Consider the following 22,620-nt stretch of genomic DNA (forward strand, 5'->3'; position numbering starts at 1 on the left):
TATTGTATGAAAAAACCGTTTAGTTTAGTTTAGGTTATGTGGGTATACTTAGTAAGTAGCAGCTGGTTACCGGACACACGATAATAGGTAAATCATTTAATTTCGACCCAATAAGATTTTTTCTAGCTTACATAGGTACCTAATATTTAATACCGTTTATTAATATGAAAATATTCTATGTCAGATATTTATTTATCTATAATACGAGTAGGTACATAGCGTAATTACTCGATTGATTGAAAAGTTACGCGATTTTTACTGCACTATATGACCCAACTGAATTAATTTATAAGTACCTAAGTATAAGCGATAGTGCCCATAGAACGCGTCGAGCGGGTGAAGTCGGTGTATGAAGCGTTTATTCATAACCATAATCACACGTCTCTTGCCGCGCATTACCCTTCACCTATGTAATAAGCGGCCCAAGCAGCACAAAATAATTATTATTACAGCGTCTCTCATAACAAAGCAATAAAAATATTTTATTATTTCGGGGCTTGTAATTAATATTTACGACGACATTATTCAACCATAAAATTAAATAAAATTAAACAAAGAGATCTCTGTTATTAAATAATTGCTTCTCGCCCGTCGATCGACGACGCCTCGAGCAGCGTGATTTTGGTAGCCGTGTTCAATGAATGGACTTCTTTGTATTTTCATTAAATCGTATCGCCGAGAAGCGAAAAACGGTGACTCATGCGGCAGGCGGGGCGCAAGGCATCGTCAAGTCCAGTGTGCGCTGGCGTATTTGATTACGTTGTATTTTCGATGATTTACGCGCCACTTGTAGAAATTTTGCGCGAGCGCCGCACTCGCTGCGTCAATGGGCTTTATGCCTAAGAGTTAATGACATGTCTGTATCACTATGCAGACTTTGACGCATACAAATCATCAATGAGTCAAACGTTGATACCGAAGAATATCTTTATATTATCGTCACTGTTCTGGCAGAAGACACTAATTCGAAAAAATGACATAGTGAGTTAGTTATACCAAAATGTTCCTTATTTCAAACGTTACCGTCTGGAAACCTTCTTAATAAATAAACAGTCTTTATTTTAAAGTCATCCTTTTTACGATTACTTAATAAACTCACATGATAGACCATTTCAAAGTCAAATTACTCGAAACTAGTATTCTCCAGTTAGTGTGTTCTGCCAGAACAGAGACGTTATGTGGATGGAACTTAAATTTATAAAATTCAATCTGAAAAAAGTTTAACCAAGATTAATGATTAAATTAGCTACAAGTCATTTAGCATTGCAGATTCATGCATTAATGTTACAAGCTCAACATTTTTATGCTATGAACTAGCATATAACAATCACGTAACATCGCATTAGAGATAAATAATTTTGTATAATACACATAAGTAAATATCTGTGGTTTCAGGGTAAAAGTGCAGTCGGTTTGGTTGCAACTGCGATAACCGGTTTAGAAATAAATTAGAGTTTTCAAAAAACCCTTGCTTAGTTGGTGTATTTTTCAACGTTTTTATTAGCTCATATTCTTGTTTGTCCGGTGGTTGTTTGTCCAGTACAAATCTTGCAATCGATTGTTAACTAACTTCCCGACTAGCTAGACATTTGAAACTTAAATAATATATCAGAACACGATGCCAATGCATTCTTTTAATACTTCTAGTCATCTTTAAGCAGAATTGAATTCATTTTCAGTTAATTCTGTTTTGTATGGAAAGTTATTTCAGAAAAATCCGTAAAAAGTAAAAGACTATTATTGGTTGCTAAGGGGGTGGTCCTAGCAACAAAATTATTAATATATACGTGCGTTACTATGGAAATCAAAATGACATTTCAGTATGCTATATTTGTTTGTTTTCTTAATATCAAGTACCTACAAGTTTGAGCATATTGAGACTTATATATTATAAAAAGTTCTTTTTATCTTGTAATTATTTTTTAATTTCTTTTACTTTATTTATCTATAATTAAGGTTTTGATACTGTGTTATATTCAATGTTTTTAATAAGTCATTTTACTTAACAACAATTTACAATAAATTTAAGCTATTTCTACAAATTAAAATGTCAATTTATTTTGCTTACGTGTGACAAAATCTATGATACACAAAAATAGCACAATTCTTTACACGCATTGGCATTAAAATCTTTATTTCGTAAAAACGCGAATTAAGAACTTTTACACTGCAATCACAGAATTATTACTATGAGTTAAGTAGAATGTTGTTTAGGCAAGATACTACAAAGAAAACAAAATTTAGTATAATATAAAAATATTATTGAATTCAACAAATTAAACAAGACACAATTTTTAAATATTTTTTATTGAAGGTACCCTCCTCCTTTCCTCATTTTAAAATGTTATAAAAATTAAAATTAACATAATTAAACAGTATTTCTTTTCTACTAGTAGGACTAAATATTTGAAGACAATTAGTTATACTTGATAATGATGTTACAACTGAAACAATTATCCAATTTTATTTACTATTATATATAGGTACTAGCTTCCTATTTAAAAATGTAGGTTTACAAACGTTTCTCTATTAATAAAACAAAATTTCACTTTATTTTTTTTCTATAATTACCATTTCGAAAACACTAACGGTTTTCGAACTCGGGACGCATTGATAAGGCACACCTCAGAACAATATTGTAAGCAGCAGTCGAATTTAATTCAATTCTGTTTTTCTCCATTTAGGTAATTATTAGTTTACCTCAACATAACAAAATGCGTTATTTACTCTATATTGTAGGTTCCTAGTAATGAAACTTATTTACCTATACCTACAGTTTCCTCTGATCAAATACCTTGAGGGTTTTGATCAGTCATTAGGTATAACATGTAAGCATAACATGCGACTGCTTGACTGACAAGATGACAGTCGTATGTATACTATGTACTCTATGAATCGTTGTCAACAATTGAACACATCGTCAGCCTAATGATACGAATCAAAGATGGAAAACTAGTTAAATATCTTGTTAACAATGCATGACATTGAAAGTGATTAATAGATCACTGGATATATACTGTAATATGTACATATTGCAATCAATCGTTTTATTGTATCAAAATTCAAGAATCAACACTAAAACTACTAATTAACAGAGGATCCCACCGATTCATGCAACTGAACAAGCAGATCTGGAGAATATAGTTAATTAAGCGCACACACAAAGGTTTCGGGTCCGGACCATCCCCCCGAAACGGAAATATATTTTTTTATTATCTTGTATTAAGAGATTTTTGTTTTTACGAAAAATGGATGTAAATCACTAGCTCAACATGTTAGGTCCATGGTCAAATTGTGAATTCGGGATTCGAGCCCGGGATCCACGATGTTATGAGCCGAGGCGGTAACCATAATATTCCAAAAATGTAATAGGTATTACTTCTTCTTAATCTTTGCTAGGACCTAATGACTGACGTGGCCCTGGAAATTTGGCTGTCGAAAAGCCTATGCACGGGTTGGCCTCACTCCTCTCGGCAGTCTACGAGTCACGCAAGACAGTGGGCACATTGTGCCCACTGGAAGACTCGTGGCACATACATTGGTACAACTATCTGAGGTATCAAATGTTTATTTTAATATTCCGATGCGGCATTTCTAAAAGACAAGACAGCGCAGACGATACAAGCGTACACTAAGATCATAATAATAACTATGACCGTTGAGATATGCGCATTTGATAACCACTAACGAAAGCTAGCTATAACTCATTAATAATAATTGTGCCTATGCAATTCGCCGCATCACAATTCACCGTGAGCAATTGGTTCCGGAAACAGATGATCGTACACCATTGAGATCGTGTTGTTCATAGTTTTTGAGATACCTGTCTGACTATAAAAAGAGCACTCTTTGAAGGTTACCAATCTATCTTTATTTACATTTTTATTAATCTAAATACTGAATTTTGAAATTTCTCTCTATAAAATTTCTCTGGAAAACACTCTATCTATAGTATATTACATTTATGTAATGCACAAAACGCGATGCGGCCCAAAATAATAAGTACTTCATCACCAATGTGTAACTATTAAATTTAAAATAATAAAATGTATATCTCATCTAGTATAATAAATATTATTATTTTTCTACACTTTTACCCACTGCAGCCCGTGAAAATGGAAAATTGGCCCTTCTTGTAAATAGGTTGTGCACCACTGATATATACCATTTATTAAACTAAATCATAAATAATGTAAATATAAAAGAAATATTTTATAAACTACTATTTCAGTATAAAAGATATTTGACAAATATTTTTTGTTCTAATACTGGCCTTAAATCAATTATTTTGATTCAGCATCACTTAGATTTATCAATGAAGCTCTTCAATTATAATAGGTCCAATGGAAACTAACGATATTTAAACAACTCTTCCCAGTTCATTCGGATACAAAGTAAACACCATATTCTTTTGTTGTAGTTGTAGGTATTCATTTTGATATATTATTGTAATTTCCGTCTATCCAAAAGATCAGTGGTAAATTCCTCGGCGGCACACTTCTTAATTCGAGACTCTCGCCTTGTAGCTCTGCGTCCACCCACCCGGCTCCCTCGGAGCGGTGCGGCATTAGACCCCGTAACCTCTCGCGTATCAATCACTTCTCCTTCGCTAGTCAATGCTCGACTGCTGAATGCATCATCAGCCACTCTTGTGATGGACGCTGGCAATGGCACTCGATACCAGGAGCGGAATGAAATTTTAACCGAAAATTTCACGGACACCAAAAAAACTAAACCGGAAAACTAATGTTACATGGCATCTAAGAAATCAAAAAAATGTAAATTTTATTACAAAGAGGAAATCTTCTCTGATCGCTCATCGAATCGATAAATACATACTATTAACTAATGTAAATCAAGGTTAACAATAACTGTTTAATAATTATTGTAATGTCGACGTTTTGTGAAAATAAATAATTTTTAATGTATAGTAGAGTATACGTTTTACAACTGTTTAGGAATATAGCATTCTTTATATTATACATAGGTATTACTTTTTTGTATAAAGTGGAATCCATACCAGAGTATACGTTTTATAACTCTACGCTTTTTAGTACACTGATACGCCTCTTTGCATGATTATCTTGTCTAAAATTAGATCAAATGATATTTACTTGTGTCAATATAAAATGTAGTAATAAATAAATAAATACACAATAGTTACCTACTTATATTATGTACAAATATATATTTTTAGAATATATTAAGTCAAAATGTCGTATTAGTGCAAGTGCAGAAGCTGCTTTTTCATTCGTTTTGGCTAGCCGCATAACGTCACTGTCCATGCACGGTATTGCCTGTATGCGCGAAAGGTTTTAATTTATGACCACATCCCGGTCGAGACGATTTTCCATGTGCGACCGGGCCAAGTGTCATCTCGACCGCAGCATCCTCGTATGGGTACAACCTGCGTATTATTATATTCTTGGCCAATGGGCAAAGTAAGTAGTACGACAGTATTATAAAAATTGTATGTAGGTATGTACAAGTAATAAGTGAGGAAAAATAATATGATGAAACAATAGAATAAAAATTATTAGTAACTAACCGTGAAATTCCACATTTTTTATATATATATATATATATGAATAGTGTTACTACTTCGGTCAACCGCACGATAAGCAGCATCATGAAATATCACGTTTGTCCCGCGATGGAATATTTTAAAGACCCATTATCATTCCATGGTCGATACGACCTCAATCTCTAAAATAATACCAAAAGTAAAACCACCGAACATCTCATTATATTTTCCAAGTTCTATCCTGCTATTCCAACAGCATTAAGGTCAATGCTCAACAATTCACATTACACGACACGCAATAAACGTTAAACTTACAAGTACTCGGATTATAATCAAAAAGAAGCATCACTCACAAAAGCTACCTCACAAATAGGTACATCTATTACACCTATGCAGCTATTATAATATTCTGCTTTCTAAACTCGAGATATACAACCAACACAATACAATTTTTGTATATATTTGATCAATGCTAATGATAGTAACATTGCTAATAATTATAAAGACTGCATTTAGCCCATCGATCTTTGTAGAAAACTGTATTATCAATCGAAGATATTATTCATACATATCTACTATTGAACACTGATAGATAATAAATAACCTGTTGTATGCATGGCGTGAACGATGAATAAATAAAAATAATTGTTTTTTTTTTTCAAAACTTACCTATATAAGTACTTACAAAATTTAAAAATGTTCGATTTGTATTATTTAAAATATGTAGGTACATAATTGAATATACACTGTGATGGATAAATTGATTTTACAATACAAAGAAATCCTGAAAAAATTAAAACTTTAAACCCTCATATCTCTGAATAAATTGTCTTTTGCACTTTCTATGGTTTTACACTCACAGTTGTGTTACATTGGTTATTATATTGTGAATACTGTATAGCTAAAAACTATTTTTTATGTTTAATTAAATTCGTCAGTAATCATTCAGTGTCTTATAGACAAAATAATTTCTTTATGACTTAACAATAAACACACGACAAGGCACCTAATAGATTTTTTCTACTATAAATCAGAAAATTCCATCAATCCATAATATTCATGTCAACTTAATTACACTATAAAACATTTTTTTTTTCGTAATTTTTGACGATTTTAAATTTTGATATTAAAATAAATAAATTTTAATATAAAATATTAGTGTGTCGTTTTTAATAAATCACGCGAAGTGTTGGTTAAAAAAAACATGTAACTCGATACCGCCACGGACGGGACGGTACTTATGTATATGTTGGTATATTTCAAATATACATCTTATAACAGATTAATATGTAAATAATAAAATAAATGCAATATGGCAAATAAAGTGACGTGCACACTGTTTATTTATTCGCGTGGATGATTTTTTTTTCATTATTTTAATAATATTGTTTTAGGTGAATGATACCAGGTATTTTTTTACAACAAAAATACAACATTTTTGTCTGTGATTTATTGCGCGCCAGTATTATTTTCGAATACCGTGTCCACTAATATCGTATTACCAGAATCAGGTGTCGTAAATTATTATACAGGTACTTTTAACTGTAAGTACAATTCAATTTTAATAAATACAATAAATATACATCATTCAATTTTGACCCACTTCACAAAAGTCGTTTTTCCATCTGGACTATTACAACAATTAATATTTGCTCTTACGTAAGAACACTTTTTAAACTATCATCCATTTCTACCTTTTTATTTATAGGTATGTCTTATATTTTCTTCGTTGTAATAACTTTATTTTATTTCTATGCCACCATTTCTGATAAGAACAACTTTACTGTCAATTGTTTTCTATAAAGTTTGTAGTATAAGTACACGGACATATGTATATAGGTAGCATTATAATCTTATACAATATAAATATAGGGTGTTTGTAACTAACTATATAATATATTTATAACTAATCAGAAAAAAATAGATTTATATAGTAGAAATGGCATGAGACTTGCAAAAATTTTACATGTATACGTACATCTGGATATTATTTCCGTATTAAGACGATTCAATTATTTTTAGCTGGCATGTAGAAAACGTGTAGCTTCCAACCATGACTAAAATGAACTGCTACGATCTTATAAACATATAAAAAATACCCTTTACGTTTATTTTTCATATCTAAACTCATGATTAATGTATAATTTCCAAATACGTAGCATGTAATCACATCTGATTATAAAATAAGTTATTATTAGGTATTCACCACACGGTGAGCTTTATCAAGTATAAGTACCGAAATTAAGGTTGTACCTCAGTTGAGGCACGGTCTAAAAAGATCGTGGCTAGGCGATGTACGGATTGCGGGTCGCGGGTGCAAAATGACGCATGCCAAACGAAATATTTGTCATATAAATCCAACATACGTCCAATTTATGTTCTGTTTATTGTTCTATTAGTAACAATAATAATATATTCATTGACATGTTTTCTTTTTAAAATAAATGGGTAACGTTTTTATTCATATTCACACGATTTAAGAATTAATATGCCCGTCGCCATCACGAAACAAAGTGGCGTGTTTCCAGCTCGACGTTCTCTCTCAGAATGCGAGCGAGTCCAAAATTTCGTCGCGCCTATAGTTGAAAATTATTTGCCGTTTCACTGATGTATCACCTTACGAAAATAATATTACAGTTTATGTAAATAAAATGTTATAATTATTATTGTCAATACTGTGTGGGGGTGGAATAGAAGTTATATATTATGGGAAAGGAATAGATGGTGAAATTACAAGTTTTTATCAAGTAGAAGGGGCGGAATTGTTACTAAGCAAATTGTAAGGTAAAGGGGGAAATTAGGGTTGTAAATGTTGTTAAGTGTTATTGATATTTATATTTTGTTATGTAGTACAATGAATTTAAGAAAAATCCCTACTTCTTTTGGAATTGTCTTAAAAGTCTTTTACGCCAAAAATATTTTAGAACCTAATATCTATGTAGTTTAAGAAGTAGGTATAACTGTTTTGAATGAAATACGAGGAATAATATCTACGTTTCACTGTTCATTTTTTATTTTATTTATATTGCGATGTTTGTTATTTTACATGCAGAATGTCTCGTAAAACATAAAACGATTCAAACTGGTGAAAAACCTGAGGTACCTAGTATGGATGGATTTTCTTTCACTTTTTTGAGTATTCAAGTGTCCTCTTACCTCCCATTTTCTATTCGCCGTTTTCTACTAAACGTTATCTTCTAGCGCACACTCTAGGAATTACGAATCAATAAGTTAATTTATTTTTTGATTGTATAACACGCAAACTGATGATTTCTCCATAAAGTAAGAAGTAGTAAACGTGGGTATGCGAATATCCGCATTAACAAACATGCTGCTCTCTTTTAACTGGTTATAAAAAGTCTTATATAAAAACAATAACATTAAACTCAATGAACCGAAAAGTTCTAGTTAATTTGTAAGACATGATTTCATTGTTCATAATAAATGTATTCGCATTTTAAATATTTCACATTCAGATTAATGATAGGCATGATCGAAAAGATATCGTCGGTAGCTACAGACGTCTAAAGATTTAGTGTTGGAGACATCTCTATTAGCTTTTTTATCAATACAATATTCTAGTTTGGAATATCTTAAATTTTTCAGTGATTAGCAAAAACAATTTTTAAAAGCGATCGATCAAAGAGTCGCGCTCCCGATAGTACAATACAATTATGGATACAAACGAGTGAAGTTATAGTAAAAAATTACAAGATAAAAAGAACTTTTTATACACAACGTTTTTAAATTTTCTGTTGAATCATATAAACTTGACTTGACTAGCTTGAACGATTTAAAAAAATTGTACTTGATAGAAATACTGAATTAATATAGAATACTGAAATGTCATTTTGACATTTCATATTGATTTCCATAGTAACGCACGTATATATTAACAATTTAGTTGCTAGGACCCCCTTAGCAACCAATAATAGTGTTTTACTTTTTACGGATTTCTTCCGAAATAAATTTTCATACAAAACAGAATTAACTGAAAATGAATTCAATTCTGCTTGAAGATGGCTAAAACTATTAAAATAATGCATTGGCATCGTGTTCTGATATCTTCTAAAAGTTTCAAATGTCTAGCTAGTCGGGAAGTTAGTTAAAAATCGATTGCAAGATTTGTACTGTATAAACAACCACCGGACAAACAAGAATACGAGCTAATAAAAACGTGGTAAAATACAGCCAAATATTGAAAAGTGTAGAATTTAAAATGTTTTTAAATGCTATTTAAATTAAATTCTTTTAATGAAAATTAAAAATGTCTTCATAATATATTTATAGGTATAATGATATAGTAAAAAGTAAAAAATATAGGTTTACCATCCCTATTTCTTAGACATTGAGAATCAAGACTAAATCATTATTTTGTTTGATAGGTATACCGTGTATCTACTTGTTGCTGTTGTAAACCTCAGTAATTCGAAAATATAATAGAGATTTGGAAACATTAAACAAGCTTGCAATGCAAATGACATACATACTACGTGTACTTTACATGTTCCAGGATATGGATGTGCTTAACTTGTTCTGTGATTTTTTTTTATGATCGACGCCATCTATAATCTTGCTAATCCTAGTGACGTCAAGACTGAGGACCATGAACCAGGTGAATTAGCCGTCTAACAGCCTTCTCCACGACTATGCTCCATGCAGCTCAGCATTCAGCGGTACGCAATACCTTCGTGTTGTAAAACCTGTAGCCTATAGCACCATTGATTTGGTTTGTTCGTCTAGCTATTCTAGCATCTAGCTAGAGGAAGCTCTTTTTCACCCCTTCCGTCCTTTGACCCGACCGAATATCACATGTTTTTCCAGGTTGACATTTTCTCTAAGGACTATATGACCAAACCATGTTTTATGTTCACTGTGATTACTTACTCGAATACTATTATAATCGGTTTTACACAAATTCTGAATTAAATAATAATGCCGAAGTGTAGTATAATTGGCTGCCTATCTACTCATTGTGGCGTATTGTCTTTTTATACGCCCTGAAAATTGACAAATAAAAAAATGTCGTATCAGTAGTGTGAAGTTCTCTGCAAATAAACAGCAATGTAATGTTTGAGGATTTCACGGTTGTTTTTTTATCATAGTAGATTTTTGGGTTTCCACCGTATGAACATACGGTGGAAACCCAAAAAGAAACCCAAAGAGAGATACCGGCTCGAATATTGGATTTTGCTGATACTGTCGGAAGCCATGACGTTTTTAACCGTAAACCGAGGCCGAAACGTCGAGGAAAGAAGGACACACGGTGGAAACCCAAAAATCTACTACGATAAAACAGCAATGCTCTTGTTGCTAACTTAATCACTGGACTAGTGGATCTTTTTTTTATTTCAATATCATACATTTAGGCTCTTTCTCTGTAAATGTTTTTTTCCACATCTTCAGGATAAACATAATATTGTATAAACATCCTTTTGGCAGGCTACTTTTAAACATTGTATCACACATAATAGGCGTTTGTGATATATTTCAATTATATATTTACGATTGATTGCGGGCATAGATTGACAGTCCATGGCAGAGTTAAGCACATTAAACCGAAATTCGTTGTAATGGTTGGCAAATTAATCGACCGGTTCGGCATATTTAACTTTTTGAAGGCAAACTGTAAATTACGAACACTTTGACGACAACATTATCTTGACTCTAGCGTTTGTCATAACGACCACACTTACTGTCTTACGACTGTCATTCTATTTTTAAACCGTGGCAGCCATTTTGTTTTGGATTGTTACACAAACAATTATACTTTCAATCAAAAATTGATTCAAAGTCTTATGGTAACTTGCAAAGTAATTACAGAGAATAAGATGATTATTTGCAATAATCTATCTGTGAAATCCGTATCAAATCAGATTAATTGATAACTGAATGGTTTTTTTTACACTATTATTTTGTTTAATTGTTAACTCCAAATTTATTCAAAATCACTAGTACCTACCAGTGGTCGTTGATCAAACAAATTGAAAATAATATATAATACACGACGATTTTTCGTGATGCATGTGAGGTGGTCGTTTTGTGAGAACTCAAAATGTATGAGAATCTTGAAAATTATATATATATATATACCTACTGGTAAAATTGCTGCATTTTTACAGTAAAATAGCGAAATATAGTTCCTTGATACTTGGGGGTCTCAATCAGGGACAGCTCTTGTATAGGAGCAAATGGTGCACTGATCTCCCAAATTATTATATGTAATAATATGTACGTGTTCAAATACCTACATATTGTATTAATTAAATATTGTAAAATATTTTCAATTTTCATAACATATACATTTTTAACAGATAGTAACAAGTGATATCCCGTTGAAATATAAATGATCCATAGTATTTATCGAAATGATAAAGCGCATACTTATATGAGAAGAATGTGTGATGAAAAGAGAGAAAGGGTAATGTAATGCCCATGACTCACGTACCTACTACCTATCGGGGTTACACAAATGAGGGGTTTGCGGATTTTCCTCAATGACACATGTCTAAAATACTTATATCAGTTACATTTTATGGAAGATAGGAGTGACAAACGTGGCAACTATGTCAGCACATATGAAATATAATTAGGTACAATAAAATCAAAAAAGACTGTGGACCTATGCCTTTTGCATCATACTTATCATACCAGAGGTTTAAACTTTGTAACTTTGGCAAAAAAAATAGTGCTGTCCGTGAATGTAAGCGTCGTTTCATTTCTCAACCCCCAAGATGTATTCTATATTGTAAAAGCGTACTTCCACCACGAAGGCTATTGCCGATTTTTTTTTCAATACCACTTTTGCACTACCTACTTTTATTATCACCGGCCGCCACTGGTCTCAATATTAATTATTATTTAACTTAAAATTGTGAGTTATCAAGCAAAGTTAGACTGTATATATGGCGCGGAATCTTTTATGGGGTGGTCTAGCTCTAGGTTGTAATTTTATTATTATTAACGAATGTAAATAATATTGAGGGCCATTATTCCTGACACCCACGATGGCCGAGTGAGTAATTGTCAGCTTATGATATCGTGGGTCTGTCAAATACATGTGTTGTTTTCCAATGTGTGTTTAGAGTCAGAATATGGACCTTATATGTTGAGCAAGTAGCTAACAACTATTTTCGTGAAAACAAAAATTTGTTGGAGATTGAGGCCCATATGATCTTTTAGGATCAGACATGATAAGAACAAATTCTGCCAATTTTAAGCCTCCTATATCCAGCAACAGTCATGGACAAGGAGGAGCCCGCCTTCGTAGGCTCCTCGTTCGCTTGTGGGATAATCTGCCACTGTATTTTGTAAAGAAAAATGATATTATCCTACTACTAATATTATAGCATTAATACTATCAACCGAGGATACTTGATGAAATTTGAATTTAAATTCTAATGGATTTATATTTTGTACTATTCCAATTGATTCGTTTTCTTGTGACCCAGGTTTTGCCTTTCGGCATCTTTATTGAATATTTGTTTAACTAATAACTTTTTAAAGACATATAATTGATATATCTCATTAGTTAACTCCATTAAATTCCCAATACGTTGCCATTGTTCCCAGTATTGACGATTGTACACCTCTTAAGTGTATTATTTTTATTGATTACAACTACTAATGATCAATTATTAGGTTTTGAAGATTTATGCGCTTATCGAGTATATTATTAGTGATAAGACTGATAAGGTAGGGTTTTTGATATACACTAATTATTCATAATTTGTTTGTTATATTTTGTATTGTGATACTTTTAATAGGTAGGTGATAAAGTTTTTACCTACTTCATAATACTATTTTTTTATATAAGTTAGAATTAACTATATTAGTTGTCAGTGTGTATTTAATTTTTGGTGAGTACACATAGTGCCTGAAGGTGCCAAAAGATGAAACCTGGGTAGTAAAAAACGACTCAAATAGAATAGTACAAAACTTAAATCCATTATAATTTACTATATTATAGTCATTTTATAGTGTCTGCGTTGACTTTAGTAGGATGATAATGTGTGTTTTAAGTGTCAGGAAAGGGTTTATGATAGTAAATTAGGTAGGTATATAATATGCAAAGATGATGCGAAGGGTTAAAATAATACATATTTAGTACCCACGAGATAATTCAAATGAGACTCGATGGGAATAAATCACAATGCTGAGCATAATGTGTATAATTCTTAATTTAAATACACTGGGCTAGGTATCCAAACACAGAAGCCGCATAAATCTTTAGTATAATGGGAGCTGTGTTCTTAAGGCGCGTGCAACAAACCACGCCCGCCAACCCGTTTTATAGAGTCGACTGCTATATCTTGATAGATTTCAACTGCACAATCAATTGTTATCATCGATTTCATATTATTTCATATTGTTTCACTTCCCGCTGGTCTAGATTAGAGGTTGTGATCGGGAAATATCGTCTAAGTTAATATGATTTTCTTTTCTCGAGAAATCATCAATGAAATTCTAGAGAAATCCATAAATAATTGTTACTAGGAAAAAATTACGAAGGGAAAGGGTGAAACGGAAAAAGTAGGCTGCCGATTGCAATCGAAATTTTCATAATATAAATATCTTTTTTGGTCGAAAAACCTAAAAAAGCTCTAGCTAGACTTTTATACTAAACGGAATTTCTCAATTTTTTAGCAATTTTTTTTTTTTGCCGAAAGAGCTTCAAAGAGACACAATGTTGATTTCTCAATAAAATCAATTAATCGATCTTGACTAGGAGACAAGGTACTGTTCGGTTATACGGAATACAGCGGAAAACGCATTTTGAAAATAGCCGATAAACTGGATTATTTGTTAGGTTAACCTAACCAAACCAAACCTAACCTAACCCAACCTAACATAACCTAAACTAACCCAAACTAACAAATAATCCAGTTTATCCGCTATTTTCAAAATGCGTTTTCCGCTTTATTCCGTATAACCGAACAGTACCGGAAACAATAATATTCTATAATTCGAGAAATGAATAAAGTCAATAAATCACAAACTTTAGTATCGATGACGTATTAGTACCATCATAGATACGTAGCCATTTATAATATTTACCTATTGTACGAGTACTATCACATCGCATACTTTTGTCTGCTTTCTTACCCTCTGGTTTCTTTTGTGGTCGTTCCGTGTTATGCCCAACATGCGAATTTTGCCACGTTGCGATACGCACATTTGTAAATTTATTTATGCAAATATACATAATATAATTAAGTACTTGAAATATTATTACCTACCTACCGACGCTATCGTATGGGACAAAAACAAGCTTTCTATGCTCTACCAATTTTCAAAAAAAATCAGTCGATCAATGTATCTCTGACTCGAAATACCTATATTAAACTGTCGAAGATGCAATTGATGAAAATATTAAGACTACGATAGTACAGTCAGTATAGTACCATTATTGTAACATGCATAGCATACGCACGAATCAGCTGCCAATTCATAGTAGTCGTTTAATACAAACGAAAGTCGCAGTATTGCGGTACTAATAAATACTATGTAATATATTTCATACTGATCTATTATTTTGTATTATATTATTAATTTTTTATTAGGTTCAATAGAATGAAACATTAATTCAATTTAATATAATGCCGCTGCGACAACCGCCTTTTGCAAAACGACATGGAATTATTACAGTCTGGTTCTGGACTATGAATCACAGTGTTTCTATAACCTATATTACCGACATAAAAATGATTTATTTATATGTATTTGTGCATTTATTTATTAACCGAGGAAACTACCGAGGAAAATGTTTTAAATTGAGGGGTAGACGGCAAAAACAGACTCATCGCATTTTTTTATATTTTTGAGATTTAAATGCCAATTTGTTGAACAGAGAAAGTGCTCAAGAATGGTATTATTAAAACTACCAAAATCGATTTCATTGCTTCATAAATAAAGGGAGAATAACACGTAATCGAGGCAAAAATCAGATCATTGTGTATAAAACAACACAAAAACGTAGGATAGTATGTTTTTTTTTATTACTTTTATAAATAAGAATCAATATATAAATTCTTTTACTTAATATTAAGCACATTTTACGACCAATAAAGATTTCATTCTTCTTTTTGCTCTCCTGCACAATTATCATTTTGTCACAGAGTAGAGGTTTGTATTAACAGATTTTTTGTTTTTTACGAAAAATGGATGTCAGCCACTTGCTCAACCTATTAGGTCCATACCCTGACTCACACACAAATTGAAAAACAATATGTGTACTTGCCAGACCCAAGATTCTAACCTGGGACCCACGGCGTGATAGTTCAACGCTTAAGCCGCGCGGCCACCGTGGGCATAAAGTTTAGAAATGTTGATTTTTTTCGGAATTCTACCAAGTAAATGGAGCACAAGGCGAGCGCTGATGAGGTGTAGTGGCTAAGTTGAGGAATTCATCGGGAAATCAATAATACCTACCACAAGACTAGAGAGGAAGTGAAAGGTGAGAGAAAGTTGAACAAAGCTGCTTCATAATTCAGTAGTACCTACTTATTCAAGTATGGCAATGATTCTTATAAATCCTTTGTTAACTGCTTGAATAATAATTATATCTATCGCGACAAAGCAAATAGTTTGAGAAACGTAGGTACATTTCTTTCAAGTATAGTTGAATAAATCAAGTAAAATTTTGCCGCAGAATTTAATAAGTAATATTAACAATAAGCATACTCTATATATTCTGTAGTCCACACTTTTTCTATGTCTGTATATATAATATAATTATTATATATTATAAAGGAGCCTCGGAACCGGAGGGTGTGTCATATGTACGATTTTGCAGAAACGTAGAGATTTTGCAGGTACCTAAAATGTCATTCTCTTGACATATTCATAACACAAACCTAAAATTCCTTAAACTCCACAATTCCATAATTTAAGTATTATATCAAGCGTAACACTTGCTCTCAGGTAGGCAGGTACAGTTCGTGTTTGATGATTTTTTCAGAGGTCTAAAAACTTTCCTATAAGTATGTTTTTAATCAAAACAGATATTAAGTAGGTACCTATATTATATTGAAAACAAACACCAATTTAATTAGTAATGTAAATATATGTACATAGGAACGTGACGTGCATTGCAGTGCATATACTCATGCTATGAATGCGGTGCATGTGTCAATTATTCGAAGATATTCATATAATAATATATCCATAAAACCAATAATATTAATTGGTCCGATGCTATTTCCTATGGAAGAAAATTTAATGTGAACTTGGTAAATATTTTCTAATATTCAACATTATTTTAAGACAGCATCGCGAACGTATAAGTAATTTAGTTAGAAACTAACGCATATATTATCACTGTATTCATTTGTTTTGAAAATCCGTCATTGAGTATGTAGTAAAAGTAATGTCTTTCAAAATTGGATCATTCGGGTTGACAAAAAATGTTATAAGCATCACAAAATATAATTTTATAAAATTATACTTACTTATTAAACCCCGCTCGCTGTTGATAATTATTATTTATGTACATTCAATGACAAAAAGCAGGGAACTCGGAAATAATGGAAACTGAAATACCTAACGGGTGTAGAGAAACAGGCAACCCATCTCGAGTGTGGAAGAATATAGGATAAACTTAAACACGTGTTAAGAATACGCTTGTATTTAGTTCTGACAACTTCAACTGACGCTCATTCAATATTGGTGTATTTGAAAGTTGTCACACACACTATTGCACGTCTATAATGTGTGGTTCATTTTCGTAGGACACTCACACATTCAAAACCCTGCGTCAAAATGTAAGAGTGTGAATAAGGTTGATCGCGAATTCGTCGATCGCCTAATGGACGAACATTTGGAATCATGTTTGAAAAATTGTTTGAGTACACCCTCAATTTATATAACCCAGTATTTCAAGCTTTGTAGCATCCGGAAGCTAAAAATAAAAATTTTTTATTCAAAATAAGATAACTACAGTTATGTAACTAAAAATTTTCTATGTACAAAGCTTAATTTAATTTTCTTAGTAAGATTATATTTTGGTTTAAAAATATATCTATTATATATTACTATACTTATATTGTATATATCCTTAATTTCAGAAAAAGTAGATCGCGGAGGATTTTTCTTTTACAAAGTGGACCCCTGTGCTGCCGATCGGAATTCAATTTATTTATCTGTACTGTGACAAAAAATAATACTATTAATACTATCGACCGAAGGTACTTGATGGAATTTGAATTTAAATTCTAATGGATTCAAGCTCTGTACTATTCCATTTAAGTCGTTTTTTGCGACCCGGGTTTCGCCTTTCGGCATCTTCAGGCGTCGTGTACACTCACCTAAGGTAAACACACACTGACAACGAACTCTCTTAACTCTACCTTATATAGTAAATCAATAGAATAAAGTAGGTAAAAACTCCATTACCTACCTATCTAGTCCTATTATTAGGTTTTGACGATTTATTATAATAATATGCTATCGAGTGTATTATTATTAATAAGATAGGGTTTTTACTAATTAGATTTTTTACTGACACTTCAACTATTCATAATTTGTTTATTGTATTTTTTGTGACCTCTTACTAGATAGGTAGGTAATTTTTAGTAGTAGTTTTTACATACTTTATTGTATTGATTTACTATATAAGGTAGAGTTAAGAGTGTTCGTTTTCAGTGTGTGTTTAGCTTTGGTGAGTGTACACGACTCCTGAAGATGCCAAAAGGTGAAACCCGGGTCGCAAAAACGACTTAAATGGAATAGTACAGAGCTTGAATCCATTAGAAAAAATAATACAGTTTAGTGCAAAATGTCGGACTGATTTTTAGAGATATCGCACGAATAATCATATTTATTGAGTTATTAATTTCTCACGGAATGACCGTGAAACATGTTGAAAGTGAAGTATATTTGAATAGCAACATATAACCATATTTGGTGAGAATTAAAATATATTTTACTGTCATAATAAAATGATACTAATCCCAATTATTGTCGCACCTTATACACGCGTTGGCGGAACGTAATTAACTTTTTCCTACTATCGATAATCCGTGTTTTAACGTCATGAAAACATTAATAATTCTGTAATAAACAAAGCCGTAGGTGTTAGCAGTGGCGGCTCGACGACTTTCTAGGCGGTGGGGTTTAGTCATTAATTATTAAATATACACACCCACCTACTTTCTCATATTATACATTGTGTACCAAGCTCCTTATAATAATATGATTTTATTAATACGAAATGAGTAATTTTTAAGAATAAATAATATGATTATCTGACTCATTACTTAATCACATTTAAAAGCGTGCTGAAAAACATTAACTTAATAATAATTTTAATTATTATACACTTACCATAATCGGTTTCAAACAACGACATACAGCCATCTTTTTTAAATCACCAGGGGTTATATGAATTGCTCCCCAGTATGCGTATATTAACGCTAATGCTTTCACATCTTCTGCAGAATGAGATTTGTACAGCGGCGACGGGATGGGACTGAGTCATCCCGGTCAGCGAAAAATAGATGACATAGCTCTCTTAATTTATTGTGTCACCGTGAAATAGGGCGTTTTTAATTTAAATAATTATTTTAATACCGCGTAATCATCATTATGTTCTCACATAATTTATAATCATTGCTTTATTTATTTGTATAATAATAATAAATATCCCTATAAAATAGCGACGAGTTTAGATGGACAAAATAAATAGTTAATTTAATCATGTAATTAGGTAAGTATATTATGATTTTGATAAAAATATCGGACATGTATTTTTTACATGATAGGGATGTGGGGATGGTCCCTACGAACCCTTAAGGTAGAGCCGCCCCTGGGTATTAGTTAGTACTGGCTATCTGGATGTCTACATTTTATGATAATCCAAAATCAAATCATAATAAATTTTAATTAAAAAGTACGCTCGGCGAAGTAGTAACTCGAAAATTTCATTAGAGTTACGAAAGCTTATGTAAATTGAATATTATTTGTCAGGCGCTACTAGGGAAAATATTATTCACCGAATAAAGACATTACTTTGGGGAAAGAAAAAAAAACCTTCACCTTATGGCGGATTTAAAATATCTATCAATTACTTAAAAAAAAATATTTCTCCGCCTAAATTACTCAGGCAGCACCGAGATTTTTTACGTTTTTTAACGTTTTTTATTTTAAAATTATCTCAATATTTTTTTTAATTAACAAAGACTAAACTTGTCCGTGGCACGTGTTAACTTTTGTCGAGTTTTTTTTTTCATTTTTCGTCGAATTAAAACAGATTTTAATTAGAGTCGCTCGTTAAAACAATATAAAACAAACCCTATTATTGTATTAACACACAAAAAAACACTTCGTGAAAAAACATTGTGTGAAACATGTTTACACAATACAGTCGCTTACTCTGAAATTTATATTTAATTTTTCTTTTAAATATTGAAATAAAATTTATATTTAATGATATCGTGGGCCCCAGGTTCGAATCATGGGTCTGGAAAAAAACAAGTATTTTATTGTTTTTCAATTTGTGTTTGGAGTCAGAATATACACCTATAGTAAACCTAATTGGTCGAGTAAGTGGCTAGAGTGCGAAAAGTTTAAGTTGATGTGCGGTGGTTTGAAGAACTAGAATCCAAATGACGCAACCGATATATCAGAAAATTTTAAAAAAGGCCTCCGAAGAGTTAAAAATTGTTAAGTAAATTATACTGAAATTAGGAAAAAATATATGTGCATTTCACACAACCCGAGTGTAAAATATCACCCAAAGCATAACAGAATTTATTAATTTGTTATTTTTTGGGTCCGGAGCCCTACAGCAATGGAAGAAAAATACAAATTATTTAAGTAAATAGAATATTACTTCTTCTCATTATTTTTTAGGACTTTATGACTGAAAATCGTGACACGAATCATTTCGCTGTTGAATACCTTCTGAATGGGTTGCTCCCACTTCTTTCATGGTAAAGTGGCACTCATAAATTAGTGCAACTTTACCATCTGCGGCATCCAACTTTTGCTTTAATATTTCAATACGGCATCGGGCATACACAATACGGACGACACAGAGGGACATTAACGATCCTAATAATTATGCCACGCACATTCGATAACTTTTGGATGCGACAACTCGCAATGACTCGTAGATGAACACTCTTAGTTACACATACAGGGAAGGTGTTTATCGCTAGACTCAAAGTGCGGAGTGTCTGGATATTGGGACGATACTCACATAAGTAGATACTAAAGAGAGTAAATGTTGAATTCAGTGACACCTGTTATATTTTCTTAACCCCGCCTCCTCCCGCCGCCTTAAAAACCAATAAAAAAAATATTATGGATACTTTTTCAAAATGGACTCCCCCAAACCATTTTTCTGTATCCGTCCGTGTCTGATATATGTACGTTTTCTTATTTTAGAAGTAAATATATTTCTCGATTGCAGGTCAGTGGATCCATTAAGATTCAAATTATACTTCATCGGTCTTTAATGTTTTTTTAATTACTCGTAGAACGAATATCAGTTTTAGTACACTTTATAATATTAAATAATCAAGCTTTTGGCATTCCAATTACTCGAGACTTTGCTATACAGATTTTTTCAGTGGGTCGATTTACTAGCACATGTAACTCTATTACATCTTCAATTAAGATTAGTGAAATAATTGAGTGTAATATCATTGAGTTCATTTAAAACGAACAAAGAATGTTTACACGAAGCAGTCAGTGTCCCTCATTGTTGGGGACAATAAACGTAATCGCAATAAAATGTCCCCGGCAGTACCCAATTATAACACATCTTACCAATTGTCCTTAATTGGGCATTTTTTTACTATCAAATTTATGTTATAAGTTGCATTGGCAATACAACACGATAGGGGCTCATCAATTAGGGATACACTTTAACAAATAATTTTAAGTAAATTAACCCTTTTTAAACACAAAATTAAATATTTACCTACTTCAATTTACTTTGATGTACAAAGAAAACGTAAAATGAAACTTTAACATGGTATTAAATCATTTTAACCAAATGTGTACTTACCGTAGTTCACCTCTCGCATACATAAATATATAATCATAAAATATACAAGGAAATACACCAAGTGAGCTTTTTGTGAGCTTTTTGATCATTATTATCAAATTATCAAAAATCAGCAAAAATTCTGCATTTCACTAAAATTAATTTATATAAATACCAAGTAAAACATTTAAATACATTTTATACATATTCCGATTATATTATAAACAGTTCGGCATTTTTTGATATTTGATTATTTTTATTCAAATTATTGAGGTTTCACTTTATGAAGGTCTTTTAAACGAATTTCTAAAAATACTATGTAGTGATATGTCATTTTTTTAAATACGATAAAGGTTTCTAAAAATATCGACACATTCGCCTCAATCCCAATTCAGCCTTACACTTGCAAATACGAATTGCTGAAGCAGATATTAATTGACATTAGCTTTGATAGTCAATATAAATTTTTTTTTAGATTCATTTTATAATATTAATTTCTCTCTCAATTTCATCTCTTGATTGTAGTTTATTTATTGATATTATTGAAATCCCCGATTAAATTGGACATCAAAAACATACGACAACTAAAAGGTATAGTAAGGTATAGTATATAATTGTGAAACTTTTAACTATACTTGAATGCAGTGCACGGTGGTTATAAGACTATTATCTTATTATTTATCACCTACTATAAAACATATACCATGAAAAAGATACATTCTACAACGAATAACGTATACGATCTAAAATGTGTTGAGAATTGGCTCAATTGTCATAAAAATTTATGAATCATAGCATAACGTATAACTTAACACGTATATTAAAGAAAATACACATATATTCATTATCTACTTTTGTAATTCTGTAGTGGGAAGGGTGCCTTCTTAATACTTCACGTAAAAAAATATTTATAAAAATTTTATGTTACTAATTTTGTAATATTTTATATCTTTTTTCGGAGAATTATAAAAATTATATGAAGGTAATTTTCTTTTAACTCTTTTTCGTTGTTTATACACTCGCGCATCGATTACCTAAAATATAAAATAAACAAAAAATGGCTTTTGAGCATTAACGATTCTGTGCAAAAATATAAAAAATAGAA

Source organism: Rhyacophila brunnea, unplaced genomic scaffold (genome assembly GCF_057557595.1).
Source record: "Rhyacophila brunnea isolate RB1 unplaced genomic scaffold, BYU_Rbru_1.0 scaffold_14, whole genome shotgun sequence".
Classification (NCBI taxonomy): Eukaryota; Metazoa; Arthropoda; class Insecta; order Trichoptera; family Rhyacophilidae; genus Rhyacophila; species Rhyacophila brunnea.